Below are 12653 nucleotides of genomic sequence, written 5' to 3' on the forward strand. Positions count from 1 at the left end.
AAACTGAAAATGCAAATTTTGAAGAAATAGAACATCTGGTGCCAATTGCTTATAATTATTTTGCAAATGATGTTTTTCCCAGTGGCATTATATTGTTCTAATTGATTTCCCAATATTTGACAAACATATAAACACACAATGCATGCCAATCATTAAAATTACTCTAATAATAAAAACACCTCAGCATTCGCACTGTTAAGCAGTGAAATTATTTGGCAGGTTAGTTATCAAAGAAATGTCTTGCTGAAGCTCATGCAGACATTTCTGGGCTATTCTTGTTGGAACAGATATGCAAGTGAGCAACCTGTGTTTATATTTGTTGTGCCAGTGACACAAGGAAAAGTAGAAGAGGTTCTGGAGTCAAAATGTAAACACCCAGTTAGGAAGTTGGTGCTTTGAAAGTTTTCCAGACAGAAAGATAGAGGTGCAGCATTTGAAGATGTAGCTGAGGAAATGAATATGCTCTCTGGAAAATGAATGAGCTTCATTAGAAAATGGAGGAATTCTTTAAATAAAGGACTAGGCAGAGGAGGAATAATAAAAATTAAATTGAATTGCTGGACTTAAATACAGAGAGAAAAGCAAGGAAATCTGTATTAGGTGAAGATGCTTTTAGCTTCTGTGACTTAGACCTGTGTGACCATACCAAGTTTTAAAACTTTATGGTTTTGTTTTACAGCTGCAAAGTAGATTACACCAACACAGGAAAAGAGTTTTAGTAATTTATATACATTATCCTACACCCAGATTATAAGCATTTGAATGTGCTGACCACAAAGCAAACCCATCAAATATTTAAAGGAAGATGCCAGCAAGAAATGAGGTTTATAGCGGACCTTGAGTGTGAATAAGTTTCCTGGTAAGTGTTTTGATCAGAGTAATGATTTTTACTGTTTAAATAGTTACATTGATGCAATCCCTATGGTGAATATTTAGACTGCAATAAAATAAAAACATGTTTATGAAAGTTAACTCTCCTATGGATATGTAAATATCTTCATACCTCTATAATGTTCCAGTCGGTCGTTATGTAGTTAAAGTAATCATGGACAAGGTCACAGGAACAAAGTTTTCTCTAATGGATTGCCTTTTACACTCTTGAGAAGTTCAGCACACAGGAATTCGTGGATAAAATAAAGTGCACATCCTTGGAAAAATATTTTCTCCTACATAATGAATAGGGAGTGATGAAGAGTTTGGTCAGCAGAACAATCCTGCTAAATGTTTCCCCCAGAAGATTCTTTTGCTGTTTTGTTGGTTTGTACATTCTCCACTGAATGTGCAGCCTGAGCTGGGTGTATTTGTACAAACCACCTTGCTGATTAAAGGTCAAATTATATAGGGCCTGAAAGGAACATCAGGGTTTTTCTTTTACTTTATAATCTTATTTACAATTTCACTGTTGCATTTCTCATTACTGCTGTCATCGCAGTGTTTACAGAAGTGGTCCTGATATTTTTGCAGTAGAACTTAACACTACAGTGAATGTTGGTTTGCAAGGTAGATAAGGTTCCAGTGAATCCATTCTTAAGGCATTGTGAGACTCCAGATAACACCAACAAAAAAAAGGTTTGGGAAAATTTAACAATAACATGCAATTTATATGATGCTGGTGTAACTGAAGGTTATTTCTGCTAAGGGTAGTAATAGCAACAGAAACTTACTGTATGGACAAAAAGTACAGTAAATTTCCATCCTATGTAAATGAGTTGTCTCTGTAAATGAGATATGTGAGTAAATATCAAGTCTGCACAAAGAACCCTATGTATGTGTGATCTGTGTGTTTATGCATGTCCACCAAGGATAAGCAGAAATAGAAACTGGATTTTGAGTTTAGGAGGGGTTCATACTTTCCTTTCCTCAATTTTCCCTAGTACTCTGATGACAAAGTGCCATCTCTGCATGTTCAACAGTAATAGAAGCAAAAATCAATGGATTTCTTGTGAGTTTGCAAATCTTCATAGTGCCATGTAAATGTCTGAGTTTGCTGAAAGATAAAGAAGGGTCTTTTACTTTTTGAAATATTTTGGTGCATGTCCAAACTGTTTGGTGTTAATGTCTTGCTGAATCTATTCTTGTAAGTATTTGCTGAAAATTGGAATGTACCTATTATATAAAAAGTGTGTTGCCCTGTCTGCTGCACCACTGTTTAAAAACTGGCAGTTTTAAAAGAGACCAAAACTTTATATTGCACATATATTATATATATATACTGCATATATACAGCACTTTATATTTATATTACACATGGTTTGGAAAATGACAGTGGCACATTTAAAATTGAATACATGTGCTAGCCTTTATCAAATTCTCATTAATATTGCAGCCCTGACTTCTGCACTCAGTAAGAAACATTAGCTTGGGAAGGACAAAAGTCATTGACATAAAATTCAATGAATGCACAAAAAAAGGTCTCTGTTGCCAAAAAGTTAAATTAAAAAAAAAAAAAAAAAAAAAACCCAAAGAAATATTCTGAGGTTTTTGACTTTTAAAACTTTTTTTAATATAGGCATTTTAATATCTTAAAATAGACTTATGAGTTTTCATAACTGTGACTTAATTTCCCTTGCAGGTCATCCCAAAGGTGTTGATACAAAGGCTGTTTTCCAGTTGTGGCTTGTCCCGTTACACTCAATTTTAACAACCTGACATGTACCCAAGACCCCTCTTGTCTTCAGGGTATGTGTCCACTCTTACTTTATTGGTGGCAGTTGAATATTTGCTTCTAATAAGTTCAGGAAGAATTTTCCGCTCCAATTTGTTTCTCTTTTGCAATTTTAGGTATTTAATTCTACAGTTTAGTTTAGTACAAATTCAAATATGGTATCAAAGAGCTGAGATACAAGAACTTAAACTCTTAGACTGGCCAGCTTGTCGCCTTTTTTAAGTGAGAAGTGAAGAAATTCTGGTTCTACTGAAGAGGAAAAAATATTTTAGCCGTAAGACTAAGCAGGCTGTGCCCAATGCCTTGCATAATCACAATACTTGGTGTGAATTTTGTTCTGTTTGTGTTTCCTTAAAACTTCCCCTGATTCCCCTGATGTCAATACACTTAATGAGTTGTAAATCAGTGCAAAATTTAGCTTCTACCTGAAGCACTAAACCAACAAAAGCAAAGCAATTCTGAATTCACTAAATCTTAATGTTGTTTTAAAATAGTTTTTAATGGGGTTAATTTCTTTAGGTTTTTCTTTCTCTCAGGGTACTATAACTTGATTAATATAGTTTCCTTTCATTTTGACATTGTAACAGGGTCTCATTAGGCCTGCAATGAAATTGAATTGCCGTCATAATATCACATCATAAAGGCATATTAACAAAATCTCTATAGACTTCTATTGGAATCATTTTTCCATCATAACCTTAATGTCATTGAAGAAGGCTCTTCCTGAGTGTAGGGAGAAAGCAGGGGAAGAAACAAACTGGCTCTGGGACTCTCATTTACAAGACCTAGATTTGTCTTGTATTTCTTCCCAGTTACAGCAAGCTAAATAGTTTAAATTTTACAAATAAGTACTGGGTAGTATCTCAGTTATAAATCCAATCAATTCTATTGCTTATTGTTTTGGGAGTTTATGTTTTCAACCCTTAAAAGTCTTATAAGCCAGTTATGTTTTGCTATTTTGTAGAATGCTCTTCATAACTCCTGTTCTTCTTACTTAGACAAGCAAAATCAGTGTTACCCATTTATAAAATCACAAGATATCACTGACATCTTTTGGTGGCAGGCAGGAGTTGACAAACTTTCTGCTACCTTTTGATCCTTCCTTGTCTTGTCCATAAGGCAGATTTTAAGCTTCTTCACTAATTTCCTGGCTTTAGGTCTGGTTGCTTGGCTGCATTCTGAAAAGCTGAACTAAAACTCTTTTTGCCAACTGATTACAGGGCAGAATTTAAAACTCAGGGAACATTTTCCGAAGGTTTTTGGAGACTATTGCAAAAGTTTATTTTCTGGACTGAGTTACTGTCTTTCATTACCCTTAATTGTTTTCACAGTGTCTGGGTGGGTTAATTAAGGAATAAACTCAGACAGTAGGTGGTCTATAAAGTTAGACATATATATTAAATCTTATTAATAAGAGTAACATATTTTAATGGAAATGAAAATATCTGCTTCAGTAGAGAACAGATAATTTATAAAAAATCTAAATGGTTAATTAATTTTTGAGACTATGGTGTTTCTTCTACCATACTCTGTCCTTTTGCAAATGGTCTAATACATGAGAGCTTTAAAGAGGTTTAGCTGTAATATCCAAATATATGCTGTAGATGCAACCTTTTCCAGTCAGTTCAGAGACAGGAAAGAGGATATGGTAGGAAAGGTTCAGATTCTGGTCAAATCTTTCTGGTTTTCACTGAAAGGTGGAATCCATGATTCCTCTCACTCATCTTAAAATTTTCAATCACACTGAAAAGAAGGTGGAAAGAAATGATTCCTATGAGGAGTAAAGGAGTCTCAAAACTGGTGGAAGTGCCAGTCTCCAAAACAGAGTGAACAAACAAGGACCATTTAGGAACACCACCAATCTCCTCATTTGTAAAAAAATCTAATTCCACAAAGCACATGTGTAAGCTTGAAGGTTTGCATAAGCAATGGAGCTCTTCTAAATTCCTTACTCCCTCCCAGCTGGAGCCACTGGGTCTGTACCTCCTGTAGTGGTGTAAAGTGCCTGACAAATTTAATATTCTTCTTATTAAAACTTTTTTTAAATGTATTACTTTTTTGTCTTAGCATTTTGCTTGTTATTAAGTTTTTGTGCTGCTTGGTCACTGAACAATTGCAGTTCACAGTACAGAATACAGATGCTTTGGAAGATTGCAGGCTACAAAACACAGCCTTGCAAATTGAAATATCTGAAGACATTTGCATGATTAACTCCCTGACTATCCTGGGATGATTAGATCTGCCAAAGTCGCATGTTTAAAGCATTCAGCCAATTTAATCAGTCTGAAAAGGCTTAATTTATTTCCAAGTGTTTAGTGTGATTATTGGTTTAAATCATAAACAAAAGTTAACCACAACAAAAAAAAAGCTGTGGGTGGTGCATCACTTACAACTTTATGTAGCGAGGCATGCTGATATTTCATGGCATATTCTGACACAGAAGGAGAAGTATATGCATTTATTTTTTTTCATATTGGCAACTGTGTATTATGTTAAAATAAAATATGTAGCAAAAGCAACACCTCCCTCCTTAACTCAGCCCCCACTCCCCGTGCAGCCTGTATGATCACAGCCTGAGTCTTCACAGCTCCTGAACCATTGAAGGGAGTTTTCAGTACAGAACTACAGAGCTCTGAGAAATGATGTGACAAGCAGTTCTCTTTCTCCCTCACTTTCTTTCTCTCTTGAGTATTCTTCTCAGTGCTTTTAAACAAGAAAGAAAATTAATTTAGGTGCTACTCAGCACTGTTTATAAGGAGCATTGAAATCCAGGAAAATGTCTAATTATAATGGTTTTTGTTGCTGTTTGACATACAGCACAAAAGCAGTTTGAACTTTTCAGAGAGCATCCTTTATGAAGACACTATTAATCCAAGGAACAATAGCATCATTTATTAACTTTAGCTGGTTATCATTCTAGGCTTTTGTGTTTTGAGGGTATCACTGAAACATTAACTGACTGGTACATGCAGCATGCCTATAAGGTAGGTAAATAATATTAGAATTGATGAAATGTGTATCCCCAAATAATTGTTTGATGGAAAATTGTCTGGTATTATTCAGAACATTTACTGAGATGGCTTGGGAGAGGTTTTTCAGGTTTACATTGAGAAACCAAGAGTGCTGAAGACGAGGAGTTTGCCTGCTGTCAGAGAAAGCCAGTGAGATAAGTGAGCTACAAATCATGGTCATTATTGCTGCAGTGTGTCTTTAAATATACCACAATTCCTTCTGCAAGGGCACCATGGGAAAACCAAAACAGACCTTTTGTACAGCTCCATAGGGTGGTTGGGTTTTACCTGTTGTGGTGCACATCCCTTTTTAGTAAATGAGCCTTGTGGGTTCCTCTGTGCTGGAAACTGTTAATTTGTTTTGTTTCAGCACACCAGAAAGAAGGACTTTCTTCAACCTGAATTCCTCAATCATGCAGATTGATGTCTTACTTGCACACGAGGTGTCACTACTGATTTGCACGTGCTCCCCTGAGATGCAGGTGGTGCTCATGGTGCTGCTCCTGGGTCCTCCCCTACCCTGGAACAACTGGAGTGCTTAGGGGCACCCAGCTTGTGTGTTGTCACAGATATTAATGAACACACCTTGACTTCCTGCTGATTTCTTCATTTCTGCATATTCAGTTTCACAAACACAACAAGGTAAGATTTTTAATCTCTCACCTCAAGTGACCTCTTGGGCAGTTCAGAGTGAATGTGGTGCTCATGAAGTGTAACAGGCTGGGTTGTGGAACGATGGATGCTGCTGAGACTGTGCCACTCCAGTTCCTAAGAGTGGAATAATCTATGGTGAGATAAATCAAGTGGAAAAATAACCTTCAACAATGACTCACTTAGAACATTTCAGAAAAACACTTAAAATTTTACAGTGCTGGATAAGTAGAGAATCAATATGATCCTTACCTAATCTGTACAGCACTCTTGTGTGTGCAAGCATGTGTAGTATTTTGAACACCACAAAGTCCTAGTGTAAATTTACAAGGCACTCACTTTTGTTCTTGTTGTCTATTGCAATTATTTCTTTCATTTGAAAAACAAACAGATAATTTTGGGGTTGGTTCCCCAGACTGATATTGTGTTTTTAGGCCTCTAACAGAGGATAAAAGCAGAAAATGAGCTTCAGAATTTGCAGAGGTTGTTTGGAAAAGACTAAGATGCAGCTCAGAGGGAAGAGTTAAAAGGATTCTTTGTGGGTAGTGCCACAGGTGAAATAACCTTTGACCTGGGGAATTTTTAGTGAATTTAATTTTTTGGCAGTTAATACCAGCTTCTTGGCAGTAATCTGGATATTAGAGGGAAAAAAAAATCCTAAACGTTTAAATAAGCAACTTTCTTCCTCCTTTCTCAGGCTCAGTTTAACCCAACCACCCATCCTCTCTCTTCCTAAACCCATCCTTCTGTCCCACCTGATGTGGGCTGCCCATGGTCTTGGCTTCTCAGCAGCTCCCTGTTTCAGCTTAATCCTAAATTCCACCAATTCCAGTTGTGCAGCAAACTTTAAACTGCTGGAGAAACTAGATAGGTGAGGGCAGAGCTGGCAAGAGGCTCAGCCATCCTGCCTGACAAAGTTTTAATTGTTCAGTCTAAGCAAGGAGCAGGGGAGCGTGATGGAACTCCAAGTGTCTCCAAATTGCTTCAAAGAGAAAGGGAATAATTTGTTTTCCTTTGCTGCTGGGGACAGGATAAAGAATAATGGAATTAAATGGCAGCAACGCAGATTTAGGCCTGCCATCAGGAAAAAAATCCCAGTTGTAAAAATAGTTGTGCTGTAGAATATATTGATTGGTGCAATCCTAGAGTCTCTGTCACTGCTGCTCTTAAAAGCAGACTAAACAAGCATTTTCCAGGGATAATTTAAGCAGAGGAGGTCCTGTGATGCCTTCTGAAGATGAATTAATTCAGTTCTCCAGGTCCACCTTTCTGTTCTGTGTGGAAGCTGATTCCAATCATGAAATAGATGGGATTTTGCTTTTAACTCAGTTGCTTTAGGACAACAGTCAAGTGATATCTCCCTCCTGTCCACTACAAGGATGAAGACAGAACAGAGACAGGTTAATCTTTTTTTATTTCCAGGAGTTGTTCTCTGTCTAAGAAAGGTTTTTCATTGCAGAAAGAGATGTTGCTTTTGCTATCTAGTTCCTGGCTGCAGACTACAAATTACAGCACTTTATTATCTTTGTATGTTTTTCCTTCTGTTTTAATCACAAGTGAAATAAATTTGTTGAAGATGCTGAACTACAAGGTTGACACTCTGTGCCTGTGCATGCACATAAATGCTCTGATAACCCAAGGAGAATAAACCCTCACACTTAATGTACTGAGTTCATCAGAATAAATGGCTAATGCATTAAAAAGGAAACTTTACAATACGTTAAAAATGAAACTTTACAATCTGGAGTTACTTAATTTATAAAATATAATGTCATAAGGTGGATTTTTTTTTTTTAATTATTTGATGCTAGCTCAAGGTAGCAATCATGCATTCTCTAACATATGCCAGTGCAGCATGTAAAAAGAATGCCCCTTTAAAAATAGCAGACCATACTGAGCCTTCAAAATGTCACTACTTTTTACCACTATCACTTGCTTATGGCAATCTTTTGACAAATTTATTGGAACAGATAGTTCATTCAGACAATGTTTTAAGAGAGAAATTGCATGTAATTTTTGTTAATTAAGGAGGAGCCTCTCCTAAGGAGAAATCATGGCAGATTGAGTAACTTTTAGTTTAGAACATGATTATTCCATTTGTACTCTTGGATGATGCCCTCTTCTGGCACAGGCATTTTGCATCACTGTCACTGTCTCAAAGGTGTTGCTGTCTGCATCAGCTTGTCTGAATTCAACTTGATTTTTACCTTGATTACTCAGTCACCACATATTTGATATTTCAACCCAGAAAACATTGAGGGTTGAAAGTATGGCATCATTTTTCCAAATGTTTTCAGGCAGTAGAGTTAATAGAACTAAGGGTATTTTTTGAGGACAGAACTAGTCTTAAATGGTTGGAATAGAAAAAAATTCATCTTCTGAAAATGTTCACTCTTATTGGTGTTTGGGCTTATCTGTGATTTCTGGACTTTATTGGTGGCATAAATAGAAAAAAATTATTTAACATAATGCTCTCTGCTATTTGATTTCATTTCTTATGAATATTTGGGCATTTTCACAAAAATACTCTCTCTTAATATCTAGCTGAACTCAGCTATATGCCATGCCAGTAATATCAGTTGTCTGGGCTTGCTGATTAGAATTTTGCATCACTCATTAAAATTTGTACTGGAATTTGTGTTTGGATGTAATAGATTTGCTTGTAGCAGGACAGGATATAGGAATTACACCAGGAAACAGCTGGGAAGCATCACAAATGACAAGTGGTACTATATGAATTTTCTAAAAAATATTATTAAAATCTTCTTAGACTTGCTTTATCTACAATGTTTTCTTTTAAGGCCACCTGATGATTAAAAATGATGACAAATTTTATTTTCAGTGCTGTGCATGAAAACATTTTTTTATCCACTGTAGATTTCAGTTATTGCATCTATACGCAAATAAACCCCCATTTTTTTAGCTACACAAGCCTGCCAGTTTCAAACAAGAAAATCCTCATCTCCACCTCCACATGATTATATTAAGTAGAGGATTATGTATATAATGCATGCACAAAATTGTTCTCGTTTTACTTTCATGCTCTCTGTGCCAAATTCAATTTGGGTTTATTAACTACAGTCTGATTTGATAGTGGTCTCCGGACCAGGAAAATATTTTTGGTGAAATTTTAACAGTTACATCACATTATGTAACAAATGTCTTGTGTCATGTACTATTATTTCAATTTCAGGATGTTTGACATGATGTAATGTGATCTGAGATATAGTGAGTGATGTAGCATAATGCTTGGTGCAGTGTGCCAGAAACATGTTTAATGTTCCTGAATGTTCTTTATCTCTATGTCCACATTACTGATCTGGAGGGGTGAGCAGCTAAAAGTGCAGGTATGGAAAACACAGCCAAAATATCATGGGGAAAGTCCTGTGCAGGAATCTCTGTAATGAGTTGCTTCATTACCTTTGGATCAGACCTTCAATCTTTGCATTTCTCTGGCATGAGACCTACCTGAGAGCAGGCAGCTGCTTTACCAGGAAAGCTGAATGTGTTCCCTGCAAGGATTGCTTGAGATACACCAAACATTGAATTTATGCTGTCTCCTGTTGATACTCAGCCCTTCCTTAAAATTCAGAGCAAGCTCTGTCATGCTGTTCATTTTATGTGCAAATGTTTCTTGCTAGGTGAAAACTGGAATTTCACATCCCGAACTCTGACTGCCAGGAAGTATTAGGTCAATGCATCTGCTCACTGTCAAAATCTCAAAAGCAGTCAAGGCCTAAGTTTAAAATCTCAGTTTGTTGTGTTCCACTCACTCCTCCAAGTGTCTTTAAGCAAATGATTTTACAAACATTATCTTTCCCCAGTTGCTTTGTCAGCCATGTAACATCCCAGGTTCTTAATGTCTTTTCCAGAGACTTTAATTCTTTCAGACTGCCTGTTTACTGATGGCCGTTCTCTTCTTACCTACTTGTTTTCAGAGGAGAAATTAAAATGTTAAACAATATCTATTTGCAAAATCTTCCCTTAATAGCTGGGTTCACTGGTGACAGCCAGGAAGCTGTCACTCTTTCTTCTTGTCTTAGAATGCAGATCTAGGGAGAGTAACCAGGGGAACAAGGAATTTTCTGTACTTGTAAGCTCCACAAATGCATGCTGGAGGCATTGCAGGCTCCCTGTTATCAGTATATCACTTGAGCTCTGTGCAAACAGAATATAAAAATAATGCATTTAAAAAGGAAAAAGAAGGCAGGGTATGCATTATGTAAATGCACTAAAGAGCCCTCAGAATGATTTGCATGAAGTAATGTGGAAACTGAGAGTCTAATAGTTATGGAGACCTTTCCCTGGCTTTTTTGGTGGTTGTTTGTGCTTAGTAAAGCAATGCACATATCAAATAGATGTGAAACTGCTTGCAGTGGTCAGAAATTTCCTGCTGTGTGCAAAGGTTCAGTTCACAGCTGTGTGGGGTAGGCACAAAGCTGGTGTTGAAAAGTGAAGAAAACTTGTGATTTATGTAACATGCTTTGAAAATAGGCAAAGTCATGCTAGGCAGTGCTGGGGTTGTGAAGAGATTATGCTTGAGCATTATTGCACAGGAAAAGAGAGTGAAGCCAGTGCTTTGTGATTCTTGGTTGTCAATCCATACTTAGTCCAAAAAGAAAGAAAGAAAGAAAGCCTTTGGATTTCTGCTTTCAGTTATATAATAGCTTGGGAAGGCTTTTTTGTATGTATTTCTGTATCTTCTTCGTGGGTCTCCCTGAGTTATTGAAGTCAGGCAAGTTTACATTTACCTCGTCTTTTAATACTTTGTGCACAATGGCACCAACTTGTATGAGATACTGGGAAACCCTGAGAAACTCCAGGTAGCAAATGGCAGTTCTGTTATTGCAGCTGACACTCCTGCCCAGTGAACTGAAGTTTTAGTACGTCTGTGCAGTGGAATATTTCCAAAATATTAACTAATGAAATAGGGAAACAGATGAGGAGGCAAGTTGTGGGACTCCCTGTGGGGAAACCCCCTGTGACAGAGCTGAGGTTTTGCCAAATGTGGGACTGTGAGATGGAGAACTTCACTAGAAGCACATAATCTTCAGCCTTCCAAGAGCTGTAGTTGTTCAGCTTGTAAATTTGCACATGGGGAGGAAAAATTTAATTTCTGAAATGTCACAATGCTATGTGTCTTGTATTATAATTTGGATTATGAGGAACATCTGCTTTTTCTGATGTTTGCAGCAAATATGATAACTTCCTTCAGTTTTTTTTTTTTTTTTTATTCAAATTTATAGGGAAATTGTAATAAAATAGCATGTTTAGTTCTGAAAAAGCCATTAGTTGCTGGAAGGTTTAGTTAAATAATAACTTACACCTTGATATGATGATTGATGCAGTGATATCACCTCTGCATGGAACTGGAAAAAATGGTTTTGCAAAACTAAGGTCATTGGTTGTGTTTGCTTAGAGGTAAGGAAGAGGTCAGGTTGCATTTCTCCTGGTTTTGTGCTCAAATTAATCTCTTTTCCTTTCCTTTTAAAGATTATTTTACTCTGGAAAAAGTCTAGAATATTTTTATGTTCTGATGGAGGGGCTCTGACAAGATGGATGTGAATATGAAGGAGAAGCACGAAGTGGAACAATGCACAGCTGGGTTGGAACAGTTTGGCAATGATTTGGTGCTTGATAAGGCCCACTCAGTTCCCAATCTGACAAAGTCTTTTCTGTCCAAGTCTTCTGTGTGGAGATGATGGATGAGGGGAAAAAAAACACCTTTATTGAAGGGAAATGGTTAAAAATGGGAGTTCAGTACCTTTCTAAGGGTATTCTTACAGTATCTTATTTACTTATTGCAAACTGCCATGGTTGTTGCAGTAGCTTCAACATATCTGGATGGCTTTAAATAAATATGCTCTGATGGTAGGATTTTAAAGAGTGTCACAAGAATAGGGGATCAAATTTTTCAAACAAGCCAGATTTATTAAATGTTGAAGGGTTTTTTCCCCTCTTTTCACTTAATAAGAGCAATAGCAGGAGATGGAGTTATGGGAAAAATTAAAAAAGGAAATATTTGTTGTCTTACAAGTGGTGTACTGTGTTGCATTAAATGCTTTGAGTGGAGTAGTCCTCAAGAACAAATCCAGAAGGAATGTTTATGTAAGACTTCAGCAAAAATAATGTTTTGCATTCATATATATTCAATTTCAAACTAAGTCTGAATAATCTGAGGTGCTTCCAGAGGTATCCTGGGGACTCCTCTAGAGTAATTCACACTGACCTTGTTTGAGTTCAAGGACTGTACAATACGGTTCTAATGAACTTTAAACTGGTTTTGTATGGAAATTTTGGCCAAGCACGGCCCAGGTGTTCTTACT

The 12653-nt window shown here is 36.7% G+C and overlaps 1 long non-coding RNA gene across 1 annotated transcript in view; it reads left to right on the top strand.

The window, feature by feature from the left end:
* LOC135421533 (uncharacterized) overlaps positions 1 to 11089 on the top strand; it is a 63023-nt gene extending 51934 nt beyond the window's left edge. The window contains exons 9-11 of the long non-coding RNA XR_010434057.1: positions 680 to 859; positions 2573 to 2679; positions 6047 to 11089. This is a non-coding gene — a long non-coding RNA (uncharacterized LOC135421533). The remainder of the gene's footprint in view (positions 1 to 679; positions 860 to 2572; positions 2680 to 6046) is intronic.
* The last annotated feature ends 1564 nt before the right edge of the window (positions 11090 to 12653 follow it).

The sequence above is a fragment of the Pseudopipra pipra genome, chromosome 13, assembly GCF_036250125.1.
Source record: "Pseudopipra pipra isolate bDixPip1 chromosome 13, bDixPip1.hap1, whole genome shotgun sequence".
NCBI lineage: Eukaryota > Metazoa > Chordata > Aves > Passeriformes > Pipridae > Pseudopipra > Pseudopipra pipra.